Below are 25970 nucleotides of genomic sequence, written 5' to 3'. Positions count from 1 at the left end.
TACCTACACTGGGTCATGGAAGGAAAGTGTTTGGGCAGACTGGATGAAGAATCAGCATTTCTGGAACCTTGCTGTAAGTTTTCTACAATAAATCAGGATTATACTTGCCCAGTCTGTGATATACCAATTACAGTAAGGTGGTACACAAAGAAAAGAAGGCAAAGACAAAACAGTGAAGCTCAGCTGCAGTTTTCCTCCATTTTTGTCCCCTTTTGGAAACACTCACTGCTAATCCACCCAAGACATGATTAGCTTTTCACCAAGGGGTGTTTCTGACAGACCCAGGCTCCTGTCTGACACCCTACCTTGCTCTACAGCATGAATTTTCCTCATAGCGCTGTTGCTTTGCCCATTCTCCCTTTATAGCTTCTCCATCAAAAATCTGTTTGAGGTCATTGTGAAAGGAGCCGGTCAGAACAGAGCATGTTTAATAACCGCCTTCATGAAAACAGGACAGCTTTTGGAAAGCAATTCAAGATCTGACTGATTTACCAGGGTCTGTTAGCAAGCTTCTGCCATCCATGAATCTCTGCTAAGACAGGCCTCGCATGATTTAAGGGAAAGTGGCTGTAGACAACTCCTGAGTGAGATTAATAATGAGAAATTCCTCAGTCAGTACACATATGCTTTTGTTTATTTTAAGTAGGCTGAAGTGGAACGAATTCCCTGGTTTCTGATGACAGCAAAGGCCTACAGCACAATCACTCGGCCTGTCCTTGCAGAGCACCTCCCATGCTGCCTGCAGTAAGGCTTTCCCCTCAGCCCCCCCAGCAGGAAGCCTGGTGTTTCTGCAGGCCCTGTCATTTTAATGACTACTTGAACAAGATTTAACAGCATTTCAAATGGTGGAACATGCAGCAAAACTGTGTTGTGGGTTGTGCAGATGTTTCAAGAAATTTATAGGAACTTAATCTCACTAAATTCTTACAAGATCCTACAAACTGCACCATGGGAGACTTCTCTGCTGGCAGCCTTTTATGTTGAAAATGCATCTTTACAGAAAAATCTTGAATCTTTAATCACACGGATGGGCTGACTTTTCTTTAAGCAAAATCAGTGTAACAGCATTTTGTATATCCTTGGGGACCATGCAGCTCAGAGTTAGATTGTGCAGTAGGACCCTAAATTGCAGCCTGTGAAGCCATGTTGTCCTTGTTGGAGAATAGGTTTTGTGGCAATGACAGTTTCTTGTAAGTAGTCAAAGGGACAGCACTGATTCCAGGACAAATGAAAGTGCTAACAAGAACCATTGAAACTCCCAGAAACTTGGATGAAAGTCTCATCCACATTATTCTCCTTCTGGCACTTGTCTAAGCCTCTGTACCTTCTATAGTTGAACAGAAAGGAAAAAGCTGTCTTCATATCAGTAGTAAAAATGGTTTTCTAATTGAATAGGAAAAAATAGTGCTCTATTATGTTAAGTGAAGCTCTTCTGATTAGGTACAAAGTTTTGCTCATTTCATACAATTAGAAACGAATCCTTGTGCATCTCAGGGTACAGCAGAGCCTTAAAGGTCTGGGACATCCTCCTGCATGTAGATTTCCAAAGGGTCTCCATGATGAGCATCTCTTGTGATGCTTTTAGACAAATACTTAGAGCACAGCCCACTGGACTGCATCCAAGCTGTATTAATTTGGCACTATGCTGATGCATTTTGAGCTGACTCTGGTGGTCAATGCTCAGCTCTTGAAAATTCACTGTCATTGACTTGCCCAAGGTCACAGTGAAGGTCAGTGGCAGGCTTGCATCCTGAAAAAAATTGAACTTGGCTATTAACCAAAAAAATACATTCTCTTTTGTTAGGCACATAGTGCTGAGCCTACAAGGAAGCACAAGATAAAACCTGAGGCAGCGGATCCCTGTTTGGATCTGATCATCACTATTGGAAAATGAAATAGGCACATATATACAAAATCTTCTGTTTCCTCTTAAGGTTTCAGCTGATTAAATGAAAGCAACATGGAAAAACCTGCCGTAGGCCACAATGTCTTTTAGGTCTGTGGAAGGAAATAACCCTTATAGCTTTTAATGAGCTCATGAGATTTTACCCTCTGTTACCACTAAATCCATCACTTTGCAACAATGAAGGTAATTTATGACTGCCTCAATTGTTTCTTTTATTTATGGGACATTTTTAGTATGGAATTTAATCAAAGAGATTAAATGTCATACTACCTATTACCTTGCTGTTAAGATATTAATCCTATAGAAAGACATATCAAACTCCAGATTAATCTAAAAGGAAAGAAATATGATGGCAATGTAATTGCTTTACGATTCATGATTTTTTAACTTATTTAATCAGGGCAGAAGTTGAGATGTCACTGCCTTTTGCAACATACATGTTTTTCAGCATTAGAAATGGATATGAAAATAGGTAGAGTTAGGCCTCGATATAACAAAATGCTTAGCATACACTTACCTTTAATGTGCTTGCCTTGACTTCAGTGAGACTTATGCCTGTGTTTAAGAACTGAATAAGGGAGAATTAAATCACCTGCTTAATTTTAAGAATCTACTTAAGTGTTTTTTGGTAGGATGGGCTTCAGTAAGCTAAGTTACACATTTGATATGCTTGCCACTTAATAGTATAATTTTAAAGCTAAGAAAAGGGAATAAATATACTGCCTATATTTATATTTCAGATTCTATACCAAATACTTTCCCAAAGCCCTTTATGAGCCATAAAACAAACCACATTTCAACAATTGATTTCAAAGCCCTTTCTACTGTAAGAGCCTAGGACTGAGAAGAATCATGGTGAGAGAATACGCAAAGACAAGTGCAACATATACCTGCAGGAACTATTGTAAATTTGAGGGGGAATCTGAGACCACAGGAACATAAAATTAATTTGTAGTTTTAATCTACTGATGCACTTTGCAAAAGACATGGGTCAAGTCAGCCCACTGTTCCTGTAGAATCTGTTTATGATCACTGAAAATACTGATCATCATTGCATTATTAGGAATAAAAATGACCTTATCTTAGAAGCACTCACACTACAAGTACCAGATTCTTTTCACTGAGTGGTAAACCCTACATTGCCCAAGCTGGACATCAGTAAGCCCTGTTCACAGGCATTTAATGCTTATTACACCACTGATGTCCTTTCCAGATAGGTCTAGTTTTCTAACACTCAGATCAGCCAACTCGCTGAGGTTTCCCAGAGCTCCTTTTCAGAAGTTTCTGAATAGGCTGCAGTTTTCATCAGGCCTTGGCTCAGTTCTGCCCTTCACTTCTCACCAGGTAAGCCCTTTTCATCTGTGCTAACCTACCTACACCAAGGCAAATGAACCTCCCAGACACTATGCATAAAAAACTGTCAACAGTGCCTTCAGAAAACAAGTCATCTGGAAGCTGCCTGAAGTATAACTTCCAGATTAAAACTTTTTCTAAAGAAATAGGTAGCCAAAGCAAGCACTATGCATATAGATTGTGCTAAATACCTTATGGGTTTTATAAGTCAGTTTGATAACATCAGCAATGAACTATTCAACTAGCAAACCCAGCAGGTCCTCTCCACTCAGTACCACATATGTAGATTGACCTTGGGCTGAGACCTAGTAGTTAAAGAGGTCAGGGTGTATTTTTAAGTGAAGGCCAAGAGGAATTATCAATATTGGGCAGTATTAAGCATTGCTCTAACCACTACTAACATCAACTAGGTTGGACCTGACTGAACTAGTCAAACAAGTAGCAGACAAATTTGTAGTTCCCCTTCTCTCCTTGCATTGACCACAAATGTTTTCTAGGACACAGCACCAGCTATTGCCTGGCTTTACCTTGGCTTTCCAGCCTCATTAGGGCAGGCAGCACAGGGACTATCTTGCCATGTCATTCAGGAAATGCACAAAAAGCCTCAACAAAGAACATCATCTGGCAACAATGAAATATTCAAACAAGTTTGCAGATGACAGTGCCTGCTTCTGACAGAAGAAGATTGTTTGGGAGAAGTTATTTGCACAAGCCAGTGAATGATTGACGTAAGGCCAATGAAAGATTGATGTGTGAAAATGTATAGCACATCTGCCCTAATTGAGACTCCTGGGTTCCCCAGGATTACAGGAGGGAAAATAAAAATTCCTATCCATGAGATTCATCCTGTCCTCCAGAACATTTCTAATCACTCATCTTACTTATTTCCATGATGATAGCCCCTTGATGCCTCCATCAAGCTTATCATGTGTTACCTTGCATACAGAGGGCTCAGTGATGAGGCAGGCTGGCATCAGAGTAGTCTGGAAAAGGAAAGCTGCAAAGCAAGGGGAGCTGATAAGGAAGTCCAGGGCTTCTGGTTTATCTGTTCACATCCAGGTCACAAAACTGTGGCAGAAGTATAGATCCTTTCTGGAGTTTTTATGACTGACAGTTAAGCGCAGTTCGCAGAAACTTACTACACCTTCTTATGGTTCTTGACTTCCCCTGCACTCACTCTTAGGAAGTCCAGAAAGTTTTAAGAAATACTTTGAAAATCATGTCTAAGCATTGTTTGTGCAATTCAGGCATGCTGAAACAGCATCGGATAAGTTGTAACTATGAAATTATTTGCAAGGCCAGAAAGACAAAATTCAGGGACCTATTAAATATCAGAAAGCCAATCTGGGCTTTCTTTTGCAAGTCATGAAGCTCCAATATTTTGGAGGCTTATTTGCACGGAGCTTGCAAGCTTCACAATGAATGCTCACAGAGAGTATAGCTATGACTTCGCTAATTGAACCTCTCTGAATAGCTGCCTTGCCTTCTGCACACAGCCAAGTCATGCCCAGTAGCTGCCCCGGTCCTAATATGCTCAGGCACATAACAGTACAATGGTGTTCTCACAGTCTCCCATTTTTGCTGCAGTCTGAACTTTTCCCTTCAGTGTTTCCAGTGACCTCTTCTCTCTAACAAATAGGCCAGCATCAATACCCTTTCCAGTGGATGGATTATCTGGCATCTTCAAGGCCAGGAGCACCATTAGGAAACACCAGTGAACCTGCCCAAAAGCATGAAATTACAAACATTAACTCTCAGCCAGGGTTCACTAGTAGTTTGCAGTGTTCCTTGCAGCCAGGAGCTAATTAAAGAGTGGAGTGTTTAAAACATTTTTAATCCCATTGTTTTCCTGCTACTTCTACTACTGATACAGCAGTTCAGCACCAGCAACCAAGCAGTTAATGCTGCTGAAACAATAGGCATGAGCTGTGTCAGTAGAAAGCTTCAGTCTCACCCTGGAATAGATCTGTTTGCTAGTATTATCCATGGTGTCCTTTACTCAAAGAAATGATGGTAGATGGCAAGAGACATGGCTCTGAAGCCTTGAAGGCATCTGTCCATCTACAAGGATGTTTTCAGAAATACATAGGAGCTCTGTATGAACCCTGTCCTCCTGGAGCAGACACTGCACAACCACAGAAAAAAATAGCTTTTTCTGGTCCCCGTGATCTTACACTGGACAGACTGTCAGACTGGATCCTAACTTTGAAGTAATCCAGTTCCCCCTAAATTAGCCCATACATAAAGTGCTTTTATAATTAAATGTTTTAAGGCAAGGATTTCTATTCTGCTAGCAGAAAAAAACCCCGAAGGGTGATGGAGGGACATGAGGGGACAGAAGGTTTTTCTTTGATCTGCTACATGCATCATACTTTGATCTATAGAAAAAGTTTCTATTTAGATGATATTAGGGTGATATCTGAGGTGTTGCTGTTGGCTATGCTTGTAAAACTACTGTTGGGAAATGTAAGCTATCCCTGCTCCCCCATTAAGAAAATATCATTTCTATGTTAGGACTATTATGTGCTATTTTTACACAACAACAAACAAGGGAGGACTGTCATTGTAACATTTGCTCCTTGTTATTAGACTGTGATAGAGTATAAATCCAGGCTGAGTAGGCTACAAGCTGTATTATACCATTGCTCCTCCTGACCCTATAAGTCAGCCAGGCTCCCTATTACAAACACCCTGTATATTCAAAAGTTTATCATGGCTATAAAAGTTTAGTCTAAGCTGAAAGTTAGTATAAAAGACCATAACTCGAATGAATTTCTTTTTTAAAGGTTGATAATAGCTTGCAATGTAGTTCGATAGCATTTTTCAAAAGCTGGAGTGTTCAAAAATCACTTCACCCTACTGGAAGGGGTTACCAGTGGAATCACCTTCCTAATAGGCACAGAGTGAAGCATTGCTTCCAGTTTAATTTGCAGAGGAAAGGTCAAGTTTTGGTGTCTGTTCTTGTAAACCATTGGGAGGAAAGAATGATTGATTCCTTTTAATTTTTGCAAAAAGGCTATCAGTCATAATCTACTTCTAAATATTAGAAGTTTGAACAAGTTGTAAAGCATACACTCTAGTTAATAATTCAAAAAACAGAAACTGGGAATTAATATAAATTTGTAGTTTTAAGACATGCTGGCTAAGAAAGTTTTTATTTAGAAACTCACCCATTTTTCCCTCACTTGTAAGTTTCCAGTCTTTAAATGTTATCTCAGTTCAACCATTTAAGTCAGATGTTTCCTCCCCCTTTCTAATTTCACTTCAGCTTATCTGATCACCCAAAGCTTGTACTACTGGCCATCTCCTCCTCTGCACAGATGATTGTCACTTGAAGCACCACAGTACAGTTAACAACAGTTAACCCACAAGGAGCAGACACCACCCACTTTTTCTGACAAAAATTGGTTCTCAGGAGCACTTGTAAAGAAAAAAATGAAGTCACGAAGGAAATGAGGGATGGTGAATCACAGCTTGTTGCTCTGGATGTGAATGCCCAGGCCCTAACAGTTTCAGAGTACATAACTCCAGGTGCAAAGCAGTCTCAGATGGAAGTAAATGCAGGCCAGTCTGGGGGATATGCATTGGAGTGAGACATTATTTCAGAATAAATCAGCTCAGTTTTAACTACTTCATTCTGAAATTCCCACCCTACAACTCCTGTGTTGGAAATCCTCCTTGAAGAAACAGTCCGAGACAAAGCCACGGTTTAACTTGTATTTAGATCACTCACGTGAGAGAGATGCCCAGGAGCACCAGTTTTCCCTGTCTCTTGCTTACACATGGAGCTCCCATGGAAAGAGGCAAGAGCTGTATGCACAGCTGACAATATAGTCCCCTATAAAAGCCTCCTAATGTTGTGAATATCCTCCTCTCCCAGGAGGATGCATTGTTTCTTTACTGTTTTGGACTAATGAATGTTGATTGTGATACAGATCTTAACATGAACTAGTCACCAGCCAGGTGAAGCTCTTGTCAATTTTTCATGTACACACAGAGAAAGCAGAATTAAAACCTTCCCGAGACCTAATGATCCAAAAGGTAAGTGGGAGGAGGAGGAGGAGTGATTAATTTCCCACTGTTTAGCATCACCTCATTCTTTACAGAGAAACACCTCTTAACATGAGAGCTTTATAGATTATATTGTCATCTAGCATCTCAGTATGTACATCCCTGGTCCCTGTGGGGAAATCTAAGATTTCCTGCTCAGTAAAAATCTCTTAAAGTTTTACTCACTGCAGCATGCAGAGCTGTTTCACACAGTATTTCCACCTGGGCTCACACAGCTCTGTGCAGGCTCCAGGCTGGCAGCACTGCAAGAAGAGCAGGAGAAACCCCCACTAGGGATTTGAATTCCCTCCTCCAAGCTTTGTCACAAGGGCACAAGTTTGGCTTCCTCCAACCTGCCATCCCTGCTGGGGGAAGGAGAAGACTCAGCAGCACAGAAGAAAGGCTCTGCCTTATGGGGCATCCCAGCTGGCTCTCCTTATGCCTGGAACACACAGTCTGCTGCAGTCTCTGACAGTCTGCAAGGCTGACAAGGACTGATAGCCATTTGACATATAAAATATGCAAAGGGAGGTGATCTCACTGCTTCCTGACTTTTCAGTGCCTAAAGATACTTCTTTTACTGAGTACTTCTGTCTTCAGTCCCTTCACAAGATAAAAAAAATAAAAGGAACAAGGTCTGCAGCAAATGGCATCATCTTTCTGCAGTGTAAGCTTTAAAACAAGCAGGGAACAAACTGCCTCCAAAGATTAGAGCCCTTTGTTATTTACTTAAAAGGAACTCTTTTTCTCTGGTATTTTTCCTCCTCCTTTAATCAGAGTTATTTCTGAATGTCATCACACACTTAAGGGCATACCAGTACTGCTCAAGAGAACATGGTGCAGCCTTATACCAGGTAGCAATAATGGTGTGAAAACCAGGAGCACGTACTTTGCCTCAGGTCAGGCAAAATCTGAGGTGAACTCAGCTAAACTGCTACTGGTGCTTCAACAACTCCAAGGGTGGCTCTGGGTACCTCCAGATTGGAACCCCTATGTCAAGTGCTTCTAGGACTCTTACTTGGGACACCCTGTGACAGTGTTTGTAGCCCTCTTTTCAGATCAAGCCCAGAAGGCAGATACAATGCAGTGAAAAGGTCATTAGACAAAAATTAAAAAATTAAGCACAGCAAGTGCAACCCATTGCAGTCCCTGGATCCAAGACCTGATGGCATACTGACTGCTAGAAAAAGAAGTGGGTGCACACACCCTTTTTTCTTCTTGGAGTCTTACCTGAGAGATGAGAAAATCACACATAGCTCCACCATTTCTTTCTGTCCATCCTGGGGAACAAAGGCTGCTGAGGGCTGCATCTCTTCCCGACTGCAGACAGATCAGAGGCTCCACCAACAGTCCCAGACAAAGCAAGGCAATAAATAGGGTCCAGGGACCATCCAAGGAATCCACCCAGGAAAAAAAGGAGGCAGAGCCAGAAATAAGGCAACAGCATAGGTCCAAAGTCCATCCAAGAGACCAACCTAGAAACCATTTACCTACAGGACAAAGCCAAGTCCATCCATAAAACAAAATCTGCAGCAAAACCAAGAGCAGACACATCCACAGCATAAGCTTAGGAAGGGCTAAGCCCCCTGGCCTGAGCTTAAATAGATCCCTTGGGCCCAGGGATGTGGGTCCCAGGTGAGGCTGGTCAGGGTGACTAAGGTTTATTAGTGCCCTCAGGGCCCTAACATATTTTCCACAGACTGCCTCTCTCAATTCTGTGTACTTGGCTCCCAGCACTAGCTAGGACCTCATGGCGTTACTGCAGTGCAAATAACAAAGCACTTAATTGGTGATGCTAATTAAATTCAGGTCAGGTGCTACCTGATGGGTGCCCACACAACCTGCCAGCAGGAGTGTAGCTGCTAATTAGCACCCATGTTGGCTGTCATGGTAAGGACACCAACGTGTGAATGGAATACAGAGAATAAACTACCCATGCTAGGAAACAGTAGACTGGCACAATATTTCCATGCCAGGTTTCTGTGGAGGAATAACCTCCCATCAGAAGAGACGGGAACTCAAAGGACTGTAATATCCCCTCATACCGAGGATGGTAAACCAAGATTTTGGATTAAAAAAAAAAATAAAAAAGATAATACAAGCAAAAATATGAGAACTAAACGGTTTTGGTCATTTACATTGAGCTCTCCATGGTTCTGCAGCCTGACTCTACTGGTAATGTCAGTAGCTTCTGAGCTTCTAGCTGTATTGATTTTCTTAGCAGAAAAAGCCTAAGGTTATCTAAACAGTTTAGTTTCTTGCTACTCTGTGCTGAATTCATTACTTTCTTTCTGCCTGAATATAATGCTCTGTGTTGCACATGCAGCGTCGATCCATAACCTGAGCAGAAATTGTCCGCAGAATCAGCTAACAACTGGGGCCGGAGCGTGCTCCAGTGATTAACAGATCAACACTTCCACGACAGGCAAAGATTTCCATTAGAGCTCCAGCGTGCTAGTCAGAGGGGCAAAGGGCCAATTACGGGTGGTGTCAATGGGTGCAGGTCCTGAATGCAGCCAAATTTCTTCATTTCCTGGGCTGCGTTCAACCTTGTAGCACTGGTGAAAGGGACCCTTTGAAGGTATTTCCCACTGGGGTGGCTGATACTGACTTTGCTGAAATGCTTTTAGTGCTTTCATCATGAAAGCAGAACAAAGGAGAAACAAGAAGAGTTTCCAGGTCAGGAACATAATCATTTGCATTCTAGGTCATCCCATCAGTGTTTAATCCCTCTTGTACCTGAGATTTCAGAGGGGTAAAGTCTCCTATCAGGGCTGGTACACACCGAAAACTTGGCTGACTGCGTGCAGCATGCCAGTGAGATGTGATTCCCTTGCAGCTCAGACCCCATAAATCACTGGCCAGACTACTGCCTCAGAGAAGTCACTGAGGGCAGAGTAAATCCATTTCTCTGGGGAGGAGGTGTACTGGTGAGCGGAGGATGGGGATGCTCTTGCAGGCAGGAAGGTTTTAGACACCCATCTCCATGTGACAGCTCTGGCTATGCATCTGTCTTTTATCCAGGCCAGTTGGGAAAGCAGCTTTTGGAGCTGAAGGCCTCATGGTACAGAGTACAGGAGGGATTTGGCTGCTGAGCAAAGCACATCACCCCGAGCAGCTCTTCTTCTTTGCCCAGGGGGAGGCTGAAACCTTTTGAAGTCAGCTCTCCACACTCTGCCCAGCTTTGCTACACACTGCAAACACCTCTCTTCCTCCCAGTGACCAGCCAGGCTGCTGCATGCTCCATGCCAAACACATAAAAGGAGAGGATTGGTCACACTCAGGCACCGCTCACCACCCAACTTCACCTCCTTTGACTTGTGCCTGCTTAAACGCAACGGAAGAGCTGCCCCATCTCAATGTGCCCTGCTGAAATTGCCATGGAAAGCCCAGCTTGTGAAGCACCTCTCCTCCCTGGCAAGGCTCTCAGAGGAGCATTTTATAGACTAATAAGCAGATTTTAGATTAATGACCAGAGTCCTGCAAGGCTGGGGTGAAATCATCACAGGCTGTGCAGGGCAAGCCGAGGCAGGCTGTGCTCTGTCTGCCAGAGGGGAGAGTTATTCTGCCTTATGCGTGCGTTATATTCAGTCAGATATTAAACTAGCTCTCTTCTAGCATTGTCACGGATGCTGCTCTGATCTGCTGCATTAAGTAATTTGTGCTTCTCCCCCAGAAAATAATTTATTTCCTCTCTGTGCTGCTGTCAAAGCTAATATTAGCGAGTGTTACTGAACCATTTTACATCTGCTCTAGCAGCAGCTGCTCCGCAGGAGGGTGACTTGACAAGAGGACAGGGCAGAGGAGAAAAGTCACATTAGGCGCTTCCCAGAAGGGGTGGGAGGGAAGGGCAGGGTGCTGAGGGGCAGCAGGAAGGGGTTCATGGTGCTCAGAAACACAAATTTGCAAAGAAGAACATAAATACAATACAAACAGTGCTTTTCCTGTATGCACGCCTGAGTGGCATGAAATGTCCCATGCGGGAGCAGTTCTGGTTGCGTAATTGTCACTGGAGAGGCCCATGGGGATGGGCCAGATTAGCTTTGCTCAGAACCTGCCTGTGAAGCACTTTGGCAGAGAGAAGAACAATTTGTGGATTTTCTTTTCCCTTGCGCTTGAAAAAAAGCAAGCTCAGACCATCCCCATTCTGAGATAAATACGTAAAAAGTTCATGTTTGTGCTTCAGCAAAATCAGCTGGCAGCTCTGCAGCCCTATTGCCTTGGTACCTCCTGCAGTGGGACAAACCAAACCGGGGAGCATCTGTGTGCTGGATATCAGGGTGAGACAGAGCCTGGCTGGCACGAAGCGCTACGGCTCTGCGTGGTGCTCAGCTGGGAGCTGGGCTCCCCACAGGTACTGCTTTTCCCACTCCCTAGGGATGCAACCAAGAAACAAAAGAGAACTGGCAGAATTAAAGTCTGCATACAAGCGTATTTCACGTCAAATGTGTAAGTGTATAGGTTTATTTATTTTAGCAGAAGAAATATTAAGAGCCAAACCTAGATCTGAGCCCCTCACCTCGCAAAGCGCTCGGAGCCTGTCTTTTGGCAAGGATGCTGCAGGGGGTGCTGGAGATTGCAGTTTCCCTCCCCACTGAGCTGCCAGCAGCCCCACCACCAACTCCAGCAGTATGTGCTGGAGACTTGTTTACATCTGAAAAGATTTATTTATGTTGTAAAACTATCTGCTGGTGAATAGATGAAAAGAAATATGTGAGGGAAACCATAATCATTTAATACTTATTCCGTTTATTTTCTATTCATTTAGCAATGTTGGCATTCTCATCATAATTAAAGGGAGCTGGGTGGCTTTCTAATGCTTTTCCACATGTGTTTCTTCCTTCCCTTTGAAGGTGCTTGGCAGATTTAGGTCATACATTTTCTTCCTATTGCACAGCAAGGGGAAGAGGGAAAAAAAATTCCCAGCACCAATCTTTTCTAATACTTCTACATTAGTTCAATCCAGCAGAGGTTTGCTCTGCCTCAAGCTAAAGAAAATCTATTAGGCTCTTTAAAGAAGTAAGTCAAAGGGGATGCATCTAGGATAAGGTCAGACAAAGATGTGTACAGCAGAGAATGATAGTGCTCAATATCGTTGCTTTGGCTGTCAGGAAAAGTTCACCCCACGGGATGCCAAACTCCCCTTAAACTTGCTTCCTGTCTTCAAATGACTCGGCGAGCTAGAGGTGAGCACTTTACACTTTTTCCTGGCATTTGCTGAGGTAGGTGGGAAATGAAAAGTCAGAGCCAAGGACCAAATGCCCTGCCCCAGCGAAGCGGATTGTGCAAGGGTTTATACTGGAGCCATCCAAAAGTCATGTTGCTGCAGTTTTGTTGGGCATTTAAGAGCATGCTTTACAATATATTTAACAACTAACACTTATTCAAATTATTACAGGTAGCTTTTTACTTAAAAAGCAGCATATGCAGATCACTGGCATACATGTTCAATTTTCAGCAGATGATTTATGGCTAAGATGAGTGGTGTCTTTACACCCACTCTCAGGGACCTTTTGTTCAGTCTAAGATAGCAGCACAGTCACCCGAGGTTTCTGCTATTCTCAGAGACAGATACATCCAGAGCAGCTTCAGAAACTAGTATCCTTCAGAGCATGAAGCAGCCCACACAAGATGCTGCTGCTCTCTGGAAGGTCCCGTCTGTGCCCACCGGTGGTGGCAGGGCATGAAGGCGACAGCTCACTTAAATGCCTCATGTCAGAGGGAACAAATCCAGAAAGTTCTGCTGGACTGCACCGAGTGCTTTTTTTGTAGTCTGGCAGTTGATGAAATTGTGAGTTCAGCATCAGTCTTAGCATGTTTCTTTGATGCTGTCACAGTCAAGTACCAGCAGCCACTTCTGCCTCAGTTTTGGTAGACCCCCAAGAAGAGGAACAGTCCTTTTGCCCATCTGGGGAATGAAGACAAGGAATAGGGGGGAGGTGGAAATGTGTACCTTTCTGCCTTGCTGGATCTTTAATCTCATCTGTACTTCAGGAGTTGCCCATGTGCTTGAGACACACTGCAGCCAGAGAAGAAGGGGAAAAGCTGGTGTCCTTTTGAAATCCTGGCCTGTGAGAGCCTATTATATAGCAGCGTGCCAGCAGGGGAAATATAACTCCAAAGAGACTGGATGTATTTTAGGAATGATTTCAGTTTCCCCAGCTCAGCAGCTCCGGCGGGCTGGAGGAAGAAGATGCAGCAGGTGGGGAGGATAACTCTGGGTGGAATGGTGCCATCTGGCATTTTATCATCAGCATCAGTTTGGACATGACCTTAGAATATACAGCAAATTCTGTATGGCAACTATAGACTAATGCATTAAAGGCAGTGGCCAAGAATAACATAAGCAGTGGTGGCTGAGGAGTCTGGCATGAGTAATTTAAAATATCACAAATTGGAATTTCCGAAGCCTGAACTCTTGAAGTACTCAAGTCACCGAGAAGGATTTGCAGTGGTTATTGAGTGGCCAGCTCTGATAGCCACCTCCAAACACCCTGCCAGACTCCTGCCACCACTGCTGTCACCAGCTGTAGCTCAGGGAGACATGGAGAGCTGCTGTGGAGTATGCAGGGTCTGCTTCTCATGCAGGCTGGCTGCAGCCACACCGCCACTGCCCTGCTATCGTTACTTCAGCTGCTGAGCTCCACTAATTGCTCTCCAGAGGAGTCCAATGGCAATGGGGTGTGCTTTGCTAAGATAATGGCAGTTACACTAGCTGGGAGCAAATGACAAGGCCTATCAATCCTCATGCTTCAGGGCATAAAGTGAATGCCATTTCAGGCTGGGAATAACCCTATGCAAACTGTTCTCAATAAAAACAAAAGCACCTAAAATTCACCTGCTTCCTTATGCGTTCTCAAACTCAATTTGAGCCTGATAAGATTTTCACAGTTTTGGGGTACAAAAAGGAATTTGATCTGAATCCCATCATAGCAGAGTCACGCGAATTCCTGGTTTGCCTGTGCTCCGATGCCATGGCTTCAGGAATAGCTGCAGAGTGGAGAGAGTTTTAGTCTGCAAAACTGGCCTTGCCTGGGAGTGAAATTGGGGTGTCAGGGAGGAACTCTGTGGATAGCCATGGAGTGTTGAAATGTCAACTGGAAGCACTTAGCACTTCCAGTGGCACAAGCCCCTCTTACCTTTCCAGTTTGGCTGGCTCATAAAATCAAAAATTTCCACTGGAGCATATCAACAGCAGTGAGCATCCTAATTGCCTCCACTTCTATCCAGCAGTCCTTATTCCAGGCCAGCCTCTCCCAGCAGCTAATTCCAGTGTTGCTGAATCTATTACACTACAGAGAAATCCCAGCACCTTTTAAAAAGCCTTTCTTTGGAGATAGCTGTATCTGATTCTGTAATAAGGATTCTATTAAGGGAAGCCTCTGCTGTGCTTTGTTAAGGAATTGATGCAATTTGATTTTTATTACATGAACAGGGTAACATGGATAGTAGCTGTCTCTGACAAAAAGTCAGTGCAAAAAATATTATGCTTCCTCATGCAAACCAAGATAATTAACTCTATATTTTTAAAAAACAACCAAAACCCACATCTCTGTTGAGATCTATTCTGCATAATTCAACACCTTGTGCCAATTAAAGAGAACTTCTTTAGAAAATGGCTTAGTTTGTAATTTTATCCTTCCTCAGATTTGTGTGTGAATATATGTGGCTTTATGAATGTTTTGATGGGTGTGATTTTTCTTCTGGATTCTATACATTTATTTGCTTTTATTCACAAAGTGGTACTTTATAGACGGGCTCCTGGATCAGTCCCCATCAGGGCCAGAAAAATTCCTACTCAGGATAAAAAAACTCAACCCAGGATGCCCCTCTCTGCCCTCCTCCTATCCCAAGTTTCCCTTCCCAGCCCGTCCACACTGACCTGCTTTGAATGTCATGTCGGGACCAGGGTGAGTAAGTTGGCATAGGGACTCTGGTGATTCCCCAGGATGTTCCCTGGCACCTTTCTGAGCTGCAGAGAGAAATGTGAAACATCAAGCTGAACGGAGGACCGGTCGGGAACCAGCTGAGGTTGGGACCAGTGAGGACACCACAGCCCCCTCCTCTGCTGGCCCCACAGCCCTGGTGTGTTATTGCCTCTGGGAGGACGGTTCCTGCAGGCCAGGGCTGCAGGCAGCAGGGTGAGGCATGCACCGCGTGTGCGTGGCAACCTGCTCGCCACTTCCTGAGGGGAACAGTGCCCGGGTGGGTGAGAAGCATCCCGAGGGACTCTTTCAGGGCTGGAAGTTCCCCACCACCAGTGATATACAGTCAGAACAAGGCGTTTCTTGTTACCCTGGGATGTGCTGTGTCTTCCTGAGAAGACATAGTGAGGATGGTTGTGATAAATGAAGAGAGTCCAGTATTGGCAACAGTAAACAAATATCCATGGTACAGATGGATTTGGCCAACACCAAAAGATCAGTGTTGTCAGTTTATGCAATCAACTTTTAAGTAGGATAGATACTGTAAACAGTAGGTCTAAGTTTTTAAAGGAGAAATGGATAAATAAAGATTAAAATGAGGAATAAATTCTGTTTCTTCCAACTGGCTGTCTACTTACCTGGGCTGATAAGCTGCACATGAGGGCAACTCAGTTAAGAGGATAATAATTATCAATCCTCCAAAGCAGACAGACTCAGCCACTGAGCCAGTCAAGAAGCATTGCCCCTTTCATATCCTCAGCTATGCAAGTGCTATAGTCACTTAGGCCAATGTAAGAACAGCAGCCACTGTGTTTTAGCTGAAATTCTTTGAAGCAATTTGAGTTGCCGTGATTAAAATCCAGGAGCTCCATCACAGTGTCTCCCTTTGTCACAAATGGGGACTCTGGTACTTAGCTTTCTATCCTAGAATTTGGGCTTCCAATACTTACAGTTTTTTCCCTCTTTTCTGTCTCTGTCTCTCTCTCAACTATTTACATATCCATATCCAATATCCATATCTTTATCTCTTAGCACCTATATCTGCCTAGTATTCATTCTTCTATTTCCATAATATTAGTAAGCCCCTATTAAACAAGATCCAGTTCATACTCTAGTTTCCATTGCAGATATCTACAGTTTGTCTGGGTGTTTCTCAGACTTTCAAATTTTACTCAGTAAATTTTGCATAGAGCACATGACCACTTATTAAACCAGTCTGCATCTTTTCTGTTTACTTTCAAATTGTTTTAAAGATGTTAAATGGGGCAGAGGCCAGTATATCCCTTCAGCAACTTTTCCCAAGCAGTTATCACTGTACCCAGGATGCGCAGCACAGAGTATAAGTATATATACACATGCTCACTTTAAATGAAAGACTCTGAAATAAAGAAATTATATATTTAGACAAGTAAGACATGCAGTGAGAGGAACAAATTTAGAGTCATCTCCACTCTGAGCAGGAGGAAAGAGGGAAAGATTTGAAACACAAATATTAAATAACATAAGAAGAGCTTTTTATATCACAAAAATGAAGTTGCTTTCAAAATTCTTCTGTAATAAAGATGGTACAGCACCATTAGTATAGATTCATGTATATTTGTATTAAGGTACCTGTAGTAACAGATCTTATGTCTGTCCAGAAAAGGTAATAAATACCCAGCTACAAACAACTTTTACACTGATACAATTTATAAAATTGTATTGATTTAACTCTTGCAGTAGAAAATCATGTCCCTGCAAGTGAGAAAAAAAATGGTAAAAATATTCTGGTTAGACCAAAGAGTGATCTGTAGGAGAGCTTGAAACTACATTTAGCTCTTCCAGAGATTCAAACAAGTGATTATTTTGGCACTTGCATTTCTTTTTTTTTTTCCTAGATGCTTATATTTAGGAAGGAATCTGCAGAGAAACCAACCCACCAGTGAGTTCATTTGGGAAACAATGAGGATTTTTCAAACTAATATCCCACATTCTTTTAAGCCATCTATATGATCCAGAGACAACTGGAAATCTCACTCACTAAGAGCTCTTATCACAATCTCATTATTTTCTCTTCCTGCTTTTAATAAATTCAGTAATCCTAAAAAACATTGTGTCTCAGTTAGGCCAGAGTCAATAAAGAAAATGTCATCACATAAAACAGATGCAACTTCTCTATGCTCCACCTGATTGTCTAATACTTTTAATCTAATATTTGCCTTTTAGATCAGGCTCAAGAGTTTTGTTAAATCTTGGCTTTTTTTCTACAGTTTTCCAAACCAGCTTGTCAGTCCTTATTAAGCAAGAGCTGTAACTTCTGGTTACAGCAAGTCAGTAGGACTAAGTGTTGCCTCTGGCTCTGCAACCTGCTATTTGCACCAAGGAGTTGCATTATGTTGGTTATTTATTTATTTATTTTTTCATGTAGAATAATCATCGTGCCTCTCATAAGGGCCTCTAATAAGAATTAAAAGAAAGGTACAATCACTCCAAAGTTACTTTACTATTAGGGTTAGTTGCACATATTTCTCCCTGTCGGTGTTGGGATTTGGATAGCTTTATCTGTTCCAGTGTAATGACCTGGTCCATGAACATTCCAGCTAATGAAGACAGTCTGTTGTGGATTTGTGTCTTACATCCCTAGAGCTCTACCACAGTAATAGATTGAGTGCTCAGACATTCAATCTTTTTTCCATAAAATTCATTGGACCATCTGTGAAGTCCCTTTTGCTATGTCAAAATTACTTACGATTCTTCATAGATTCAGAGTTGCTGAAGGGGAAGGACAAACCATAGGATGCATAGACTGCATGATCACATTGCTTTTTCCTCCGCAAAGAACCAGAACATTTGCGTGCAACTGGGAACTGAAAGGATAAGTCCATATTCATAGGATCAGGGGCTTGAAGATTCACTGGACACAATTCTTCACTGTTGTGAAGGTCAGACAGCATGCCCATGAAAGTTCCTTCAGCTACAGCAATATGTAAATTGATCAAAAATCCCTTCACGTGAGTCTCACCACTGAATAGGTTACCTTTGGATGCCAGCTTTGTGATCCCTTTTTCCAAGAAGGTGGAGTAAATCGGTCTCTGCTGCAGAGGGGTGTTTGCAGGGTTATGTATTAAAGTTATGCTAATTATCCAAAGCACCTGGAGATCCTAGGAGGGAAAGTGTTGAAGAAATGTAAAGCACCATTTTTATACAGAGCGTTAGGAAACTGCCAAGATTTTCTCGTCAAACAGGAATAGCAAGGTTTTGATTCTGAACTTTCTAAAGTATCCTTTAACAAGCAAATACTTTAAAATGCAAAAGCTATTGACTTACGAACATTTGTAATCCGCTCTCTGTCTGGGGAGAGCTGTAAGCTTCTTCATGAAAACGATGTGAAGAATAGTCTAAAGCCATAGATGAAATGCACCAGGGTAAGCTATTTAACACGAGAAGCACCAACGAACTTTTGAAACACATTTTCAATCTTTATTTTTTTTTTTTTTTGAAAATGGATTACTTGCCTTTTGTTAGTTTTAAGCCTTTCCTGGAGATCAGCTGGTGGCTCTGATAAATTATCCATGGAGCCAGTCAGTCTCTGCTAATTCCAAGCACCCTTTTCCATCAGGAAGATTGGTCTGAATGGAATATGTTACTTCTCATTGACGTGATTTTATGAAAGATTTCCTCATGGTAATGTGCTTGCTTCACTTACAATGCATCGTTTTAAGACAGCATGCATGGTGATGGAAAAGAGTTTATACAGTAATGTTATACCAGGGAGTAACATGATGAAAATAAATACATATAACCTCTTACCTCCCATGCTGTGGTCCCCCCATGCTCATTTGTATGAGAACTGGTCTAATTTGAATGCTAATCCTGAGACAGATGTGTACCTGGGTGTTACTTCTGTCATGTTACAGAAGTCAGCAGGATTGCCTCAGGGGTTGCACCTTAGCAAGCAGATTTTGCACACGGTATTAAGAGTTATCAAACCATCACAATTATTTTTAGCATATTAGAATTGATTTTGATAACCCAATTAAAACGTATCTCTTTTATAAAGAGTGCTAAAATCTACTGTAAAATAAGCATTGTGAGAGCAGACTGTAATGCCAAATTATTCATATATTCTGTCTCCAGCAATGGGTAGAGACAGACCAACCTGCAAACGCAGTGCAAAAAACCACACAGTAGGTAATTATAGAGGAGGTTGCTAATAAAAGTTGCTTTAACTTCTGCTAGTAAGAGGCAGAGTTATAGACCGAGGCATGAGGGTTTATTTCACTTTCAAGACTTCTGTGGTTTTCTAAATTCTTCTCAGAAGATTTTCTAGTAACTAGGGTTTTTCTTACCCCCAAAATATCTATTCTTTCCCCAATACGTTATTGACTTTTGGGAATAAGATTCCCAGGATACCTATGCATCAATAACTAAATTAATTTCTTTTGGCAAACAGTTAACAAAATTGTTTTTCTTCCAGAGAAACAATATATGAATATATATAGGTTATATATATATAGAACTCACTATAGAGTTATTTTTAAGTTGCCAGAATATTAAAGATAACTTGCCTTCATTTAATTGCTTCAGAAAATGTCATATATCATATGGCTGATCAATGAAATAATTTTTTTTAGATGGTAAAAGGTCATAGATTATTTTGGCTGATAGTGTTATTATCTGATATCCTCCTCAGGGAAAGTCTGGAGCTCTGAATAACCTCAGATATTTTTTTTTTCTTTTAGGGAGTTCAGCTGAGCTGAAGCAGGAAAGATGAGTATTGACTCAAGAAGCAATTTTGCAATACTGTACAGCAGAGAGGGTAAATCATATTTTCAAAGGTTGTATTCAGATAACTCAGATTTGGCTTTGAAAGCTCTTCAGCCTGTTCACAGCCCAGTTATATCTTGGTTTAATTAGCTCAGTCATCACAGTTACATAGTAGCATTTTTGTCATTATAACCAAGCTGTCAAATCCAGACATCCTACCACACAAAAGGGGATGATCTATGACAAGCTGAGGGGAGCAGCTCTGTCTCTTAGCCTTCAATACAGTAGAGAAAGGTAGAAAATAATAATAATAATAAAAAAAAGACACTGCAACGATGCAAAAGCTAGGAAACAGTGCAAATATATCTCCGTTAATATGCAGTGATCCTTGTGCCTATGGGCTTAAAGTAAGTAGTGTCATTTTAAGAATAGAAAAAGAAACACAACTACCCCAGTTCCAGCTACATCTGCCTTGATCTCTCTTCCCAATTTTTTTCATAGTTGACATTTCCCATAACTCCTGAAACCAAGCAAATAAGTGCATAGGTACTGTAAATTATCTCATGGCAACTTGAAATCACAAGCATGTAGGAAATCCAGCAAGTAGGTGAAGCAGCTAACCCTGCAAGGATTTGATATTAGAACAAAACTGTAGTAGCAGATTGTGCCTGGATTTTCTTCCATTATTCTGAACCCTTTAACCTGAAGGGCTCCAATCCACCAGTCTGAATCAGCACAACCCATGTGACTTCACTGTTAGGCTCTTATCTGTGAAGTACATTGCCAATGTAAAACAAGGTATGAGTGCTAATTACTTCTGTTAAGGCTTATATTTTCACGGGAACTTAATACAGCTAATATCCAGGGTAATACACCATGTTACATATACGTAGAGCCAGATTTGACAGTTTTCTGTATAATGTTAAAGCTACTGGAATTACGTAAGGCCAAATAATACCCACTGTGGCATTTAGACCCTGCCTCAAATGGCTCGCGCAGTATCTCTTTGAAGTCCGTAATACAAACAGCATCTGAGAGAGCTGCAAGTTTCACTCCCTGGCGCGCACAGCTCTCTATTTGCTGCCACAATATTCACTCTTTCTGTTCTTTCCTGACTTTTTTACATTTATGAGTATCAGAAAATGGTATTTTTCCTCCTCTTTGTGTTAGGATTTTTGACGTTTCAGGGAACAATGGAGCAACATCTCCCAGGCCATGAAATGGCAACATTTTGTGCCAGGACAGTGCTAAAGGGACGAAATTTCATATGGTAGAAACAAGTAAGGGAGGTTAAATAGTCTATTACTGAGGTCTCTTAAGAACAGGTTGGTTGAATATAGGCCGGTTCATAGCAAAAATGTACTGAAACTGCTTTAGGATAGGTGAATAGACTTCTTGGGGTCCATTACTTCCCTGATGTTATGATCTTTGACCACAGGAGGTAAAATGCAAGCGTGGACTCTGGTGTACCATGGAATAAAGGAAACAATGAGTTCCCGGTTGGTTTAATTTTTTTTTTTTTTTTGTTAAAAAATGGAAACATTTTTGCCCTTTTGATTTGATTTGATTTGATTTTTTTTAGGAGAAAAAAATAATCTTTTCTTTCATTTTGTACAAGTGTACAAACAGCTTTCACTTTAACACTACCTATCTTCCTTATCCTTTGTTCTTAGTCACTTTAATGTAAAACCGAAACTTCTGAATAAAGTTTGTCTGAAATATTTCAGTATTGTTGGCTACTCATTTGGGAATTTTTTAATTTCTCCACAGACAATTTGAAGTCCAAGTGGACAAAATTAGTCCCACAAAGGATTCCTTTCAAAGGAACGTAGACCCTTATTCAGCCCAGCAAAGTGTCTAATGTACTTAAGAAATTAATTCTTATGGTGACTTTGCTGTATTATAAGCACTGTTGAAGATTTAGTACCACACAGGGGTGCTCTGATGTACACAGCATCAGACTTTGGTGAATTCAAGCCTTACTTGACCCTGCTTATTGCACTAGCCCTGAAAGAATGTGTGAATTTTTAATGAGAAAAACACTAACATTGTGATATGCATTAGCTTTCAATTTGAAATAGATTTGCAGACAAAAGAATCATTTTAAATCCTCTGGATTAGAAAGAAGTATTGCCTTCTTCGGTATGCATTGAGCATAAATATTTTGTTAAAGTCTCTAGTTCCAGCCCAAGAAGTTGCAGTATCATATGGAGTTTGAGAGCCTCTGAAGGGAAAGAGATCAAACAGGTATGCTTGTGCTCTGATCCAGTAAGTTCAGCAGCTTTATGAACCCATTTTCAGTATGTACATTTAGTGGTTTCACAGCAAGTTCATATTGGATTACACTGGCTTTGCAAATATGGTAAAAAAGGGAGGAGGAGATGATCAGGACAATGATGAGTTGAGGAAAGGCAATAAAATGAGTTCAAAATAAGCATTTGTTGCATTTTATCTCACCACACAAGCATATAGCTAACTTAGAAATGCCTGTGACCAACAGACATTAACAAAAAGAAAAGAAAAAAAAAGAGAAAGAAGAGAAGAGAAGAGAAGAGAAGAGAAGAGAAGAGAAGAGAAGAGAAGAGAAGAGAAGAGAAGAGAAGAGAAGAGAAGAGAAGAGAAGAGAAGAGAAGAGAAGAGAAGAGAAGAGAAGAGAAGAGAAGAGAAGAGAAGAGAAGAGAAGAGAAGAGAAGAGAAGAGAAGCTGCTGACTGTCCTGTTTGTGTGGCAGAAGCAGTCCCATTATGAAGCCCACCTGAGCAGACCTCTTCACGAAATGTATGTACATTTGTAACACTTTATATTTGGTTTAATAATTTATCAATGGTTAATATTTCAAAAGAGTAAAGTAGAAAATCAGATAAAATTTTTATACCTGCTATTAGAATTCAAATGGAGCATTGAGAGACAATCCAAGCAATCATCCCTGCAAATCTATTTACTGAATCAGCCTGGCTTCGAGTAAAAAGGAAACCTTACACTTTATTTTGTGCTCTGTGTGTATATGATGGTCTCACAGTAACAATGGCCTGCTTTCAGCTGGCCTCCAGTTCCTGCCAGGTCACTATTAAGAAAAATTAAAAATTAAAAAATAAAACCCAAAACCCTGTCACCTGATCATCTTTGCTTAATTACAAAGGAAATGTGTGTGGCCTTTCAGCTAGTGTAATGTTGAATCATGTCATTTAAACCTTTACTGCTACTAATATCAATAGCACTGGATTGATTTGTATATAGCATTTTGCTGCTTTGGTGGGTCAATTGAGTGAAAAAACTCTAACCTATTTGGCCATCACTGTATGTGAAAATTGTTGCTCCTGATATAAAAACTAGTAACACACACACAAATAAACAAAACAGAAACTCATAAACTACTTAAAATGTTAACTCAGACAATATTTAAAATAGTTTCAAGATGTTCCAGAGACTTTCATTTAAGGTATATTTTGCTTATTTCTCAATAAAATTGCATGAGTAATATAATAACCAATATGGTATTTTATAACAGGTTTAATGCAATCTGTTCCATTAGGGGAATTTCCCCTTGCTTTCAGTTTTGTTATTCAAAATAGACAGTCCACTTTTTTCCTGTTTTACAGCTTAATGCACTGAGTCAAGCACAAGGTGGAGAGCATCTTGCTTAGGAAGTCAACAGGCTCTTACCACAATGAACCAAAGAAAACTTGTTGATTTTGGTCAGAGGAGAAGCTGGGCAAAGACAAGACTATTGCTGCATGTACCCATGGCTGAGGAGAAGCACAGGCCAGTGGCACACCCCACAGCCATGGTCAAACATTTTAGGTTAGGATGCAACAAAGAGTAGAGAAACCAAAGAAGAGGGACGGAGTGATGCTATTTATTTTCCCAAGAAACCTTAATACACGATGAGCCCTGCTTTCCTGGAAGTGGCTGAACATCTACCTGCTAATGGGAAATAGTGAATGAATTCCTTGTTTTGTTTTACCTGCACGTGCAGCTTTTGCTTTACCTAGTAAGCTGTCTTTATTTCACACCTTTCACACTCTTACCTTTACAATTCTTTCCCTTATCCCACCTAGGGAGAGTGAGTGAGTGGCTGCATGGTGCTGAGTTACTTGCCAGGATTAAACCACAGTATGTACCTAAAAGAATCAGATTTCATAAACTTTAGAAAAGTGGTCAAAACTTTTATCTATCAGAAAGAAAACAAGAATTATACGCACACCAGATTGTTATTGATTTAACGTTAGTCACTATTCTGCATTGTTCACCTCTCCAAAATTATTTAAAAAGGTAAAATTAGTTTATTAATTGTTAATGCCAACTACTCCATTAAAAAATCTGATTTGTGTGATTTTTTTAGTGAAGCTTGAAGAATACCTTCCAGCCTGCTTACTTAAAATATTTATGTATTGTAGAGCATTGGAGAAAAAGAAGTTCTCCTATTCTTTTAGGATTAAGATTTTTTTTTTTTTTAATCAAAGGACAATAAGAAAGGCTTACTTTTCTTCTAAACTTAGCTAAGAAAAATATAAAAATGTTACAGTAGCAAATCCCCAAATGATAAAGTAATATGAGGTTACATCAGTGTCATTAAGAAATGGAATTAGTGCCTAGGATATTGTTCAGTTTGAACAAGATAGAGTAGCTTTTTCTATTTGCCGGAAAGGAAAAAGGCACATGTGTGGGTGTGGGTGTACGTGTGTGCTGCTCACAGACAGCCGGTGCCTATTGACTTCACTGGACTCGATACCGTGCTCCTGGGGTAGGAAGCTCACAGCAGAGGACCCTTACACCCACTCCCTCAAGATACCTTGGTCCAAGACAGCTCTGAAGTGACAATGGGGAGAAGGCATGGCAACAGGATCGCCCCCAGGGTAGAGAGCATGGGGCTGCAGGAGGTGTTGCCCTGACAGCTCCTGTCACACCGTGCAGCTGGCTGGGGCTTGGCCTTGCCTGGAGGCTTTTCAGCCACAAGTGAAATGCATAAAATGCATAATCACCCTCCGCAGCGCTGCCCGAGGGTGTAACAGAGTCACTGTAGCTGGTGACGTTCTGGGTCAACATGAGATCCTCTCCTTCCCCCCTGACGTGTGTCAGCAGCCATCTCAGTGAGGACTGATCAGCCTTGTCACAGAGACCAGGCAAGACAAAGCTAGGCCCACTGAAGAGTCGCACTCAGGGATTTCTGGAGTTCAAAGCACTGCCTTCTGCCTATTGGGTACATTCGACTTCTTGACACAAGTAGTTTAACTTATTTGTAGTTAAAGGTTTTTTTTTCCTCTTGATAAGACTCCCATTTCAATTCTCCATTTAGACATTTTGTATAATTAATGTTTCTGCTGTTAGTCTTTATTTTATTATTTTTTTTAATAAGCTCTGTAACTGTTGACGTAATTTAGCAATGTACAAATTGCATGTAACAAATTGTCTTAGGACAGATATATGACAGAAGACCTCTTTTGAAGCAATGACCTTTCTGCAGTGAATAAGAGTGTTTTCTTTCTTTCCTTTAGTGCTAATTTACTGTTCACGTAGCAACAAGTTGCAATTGTAAACCATAAATGTCTAAACTTTTTAGGAAGCAGCTCTGGAATGATGAAAAGTCAGACTGTCAACCATTGTTGTATGTATTGATCTCTATTCCTTGAGGTGTAGAGCACCCTCATTTAATCATGTTAGTTGCACTGATGCCAAGGGCTAAGACTATTTAATGTGTATATGTGTAAAAATCAACATTGCACGGTGTTCAGAGGACATTAAATCCCACAGTTTTGGAGGGCAGCAATCTGTCCCCCTTCCTAGCGTTTTACTCTCACCTCGTTTTGTTTATGCTTCCATCCATTTCTCCCTAGCAAGAAGCAGCCATGGCTAGAAAGATTCTCCTGCAATACTGGTTCTCAGGCAGATGCTTGAGAAAACTGACTCAATTCTCATTCATATATTAAAGCTCTGTTGCTCTGCCAGAAGCACATAAATCACAGCAAGACCCATCCTTGACTGCTAGTTTTG

General features: G+C 41.2%; 2 long non-coding RNA genes across 2 annotated transcripts; both read right to left on the bottom strand.

The window, feature by feature from the left end:
* Window positions 1-269: 269 nt before the first annotated feature.
* LOC310901798 lies at window positions 270-9198 on the bottom strand. The gene is made up of 2 exons (XR_014586168.1): window positions 8540-9198; window positions 270-1750 (listed from the first exon to the last, which is right to left on the bottom strand). It is a non-coding gene; the product is annotated as an uncharacterized lncRNA (long non-coding RNA).
* Window positions 9199-14521: 5323 nt separating this feature from the next.
* LOC310901629 lies at window positions 14522-18337 on the bottom strand. Its single transcript, XR_014585963.1, has 3 exons — window positions 17963-18337; window positions 15192-15281; window positions 14522-14601 (listed from the first exon to the last, which is right to left on the bottom strand). It is a non-coding gene; the product is annotated as an uncharacterized lncRNA (long non-coding RNA).
* Window positions 18338-25970: the final 7633 nt, after the last annotated feature.

The sequence above is a fragment of the Anser anser genome (genome assembly GCF_964211835.1).
Source record: "Anser anser genome assembly, chromosome: 6".
Classification (NCBI taxonomy): domain Eukaryota; kingdom Metazoa; phylum Chordata; class Aves; order Anseriformes; family Anatidae; genus Anser; species Anser anser.
The sequence above is the reverse complement of the archived record's forward strand: the minus strand, read 5'-3'. Positions and strand labels throughout refer to the sequence as shown.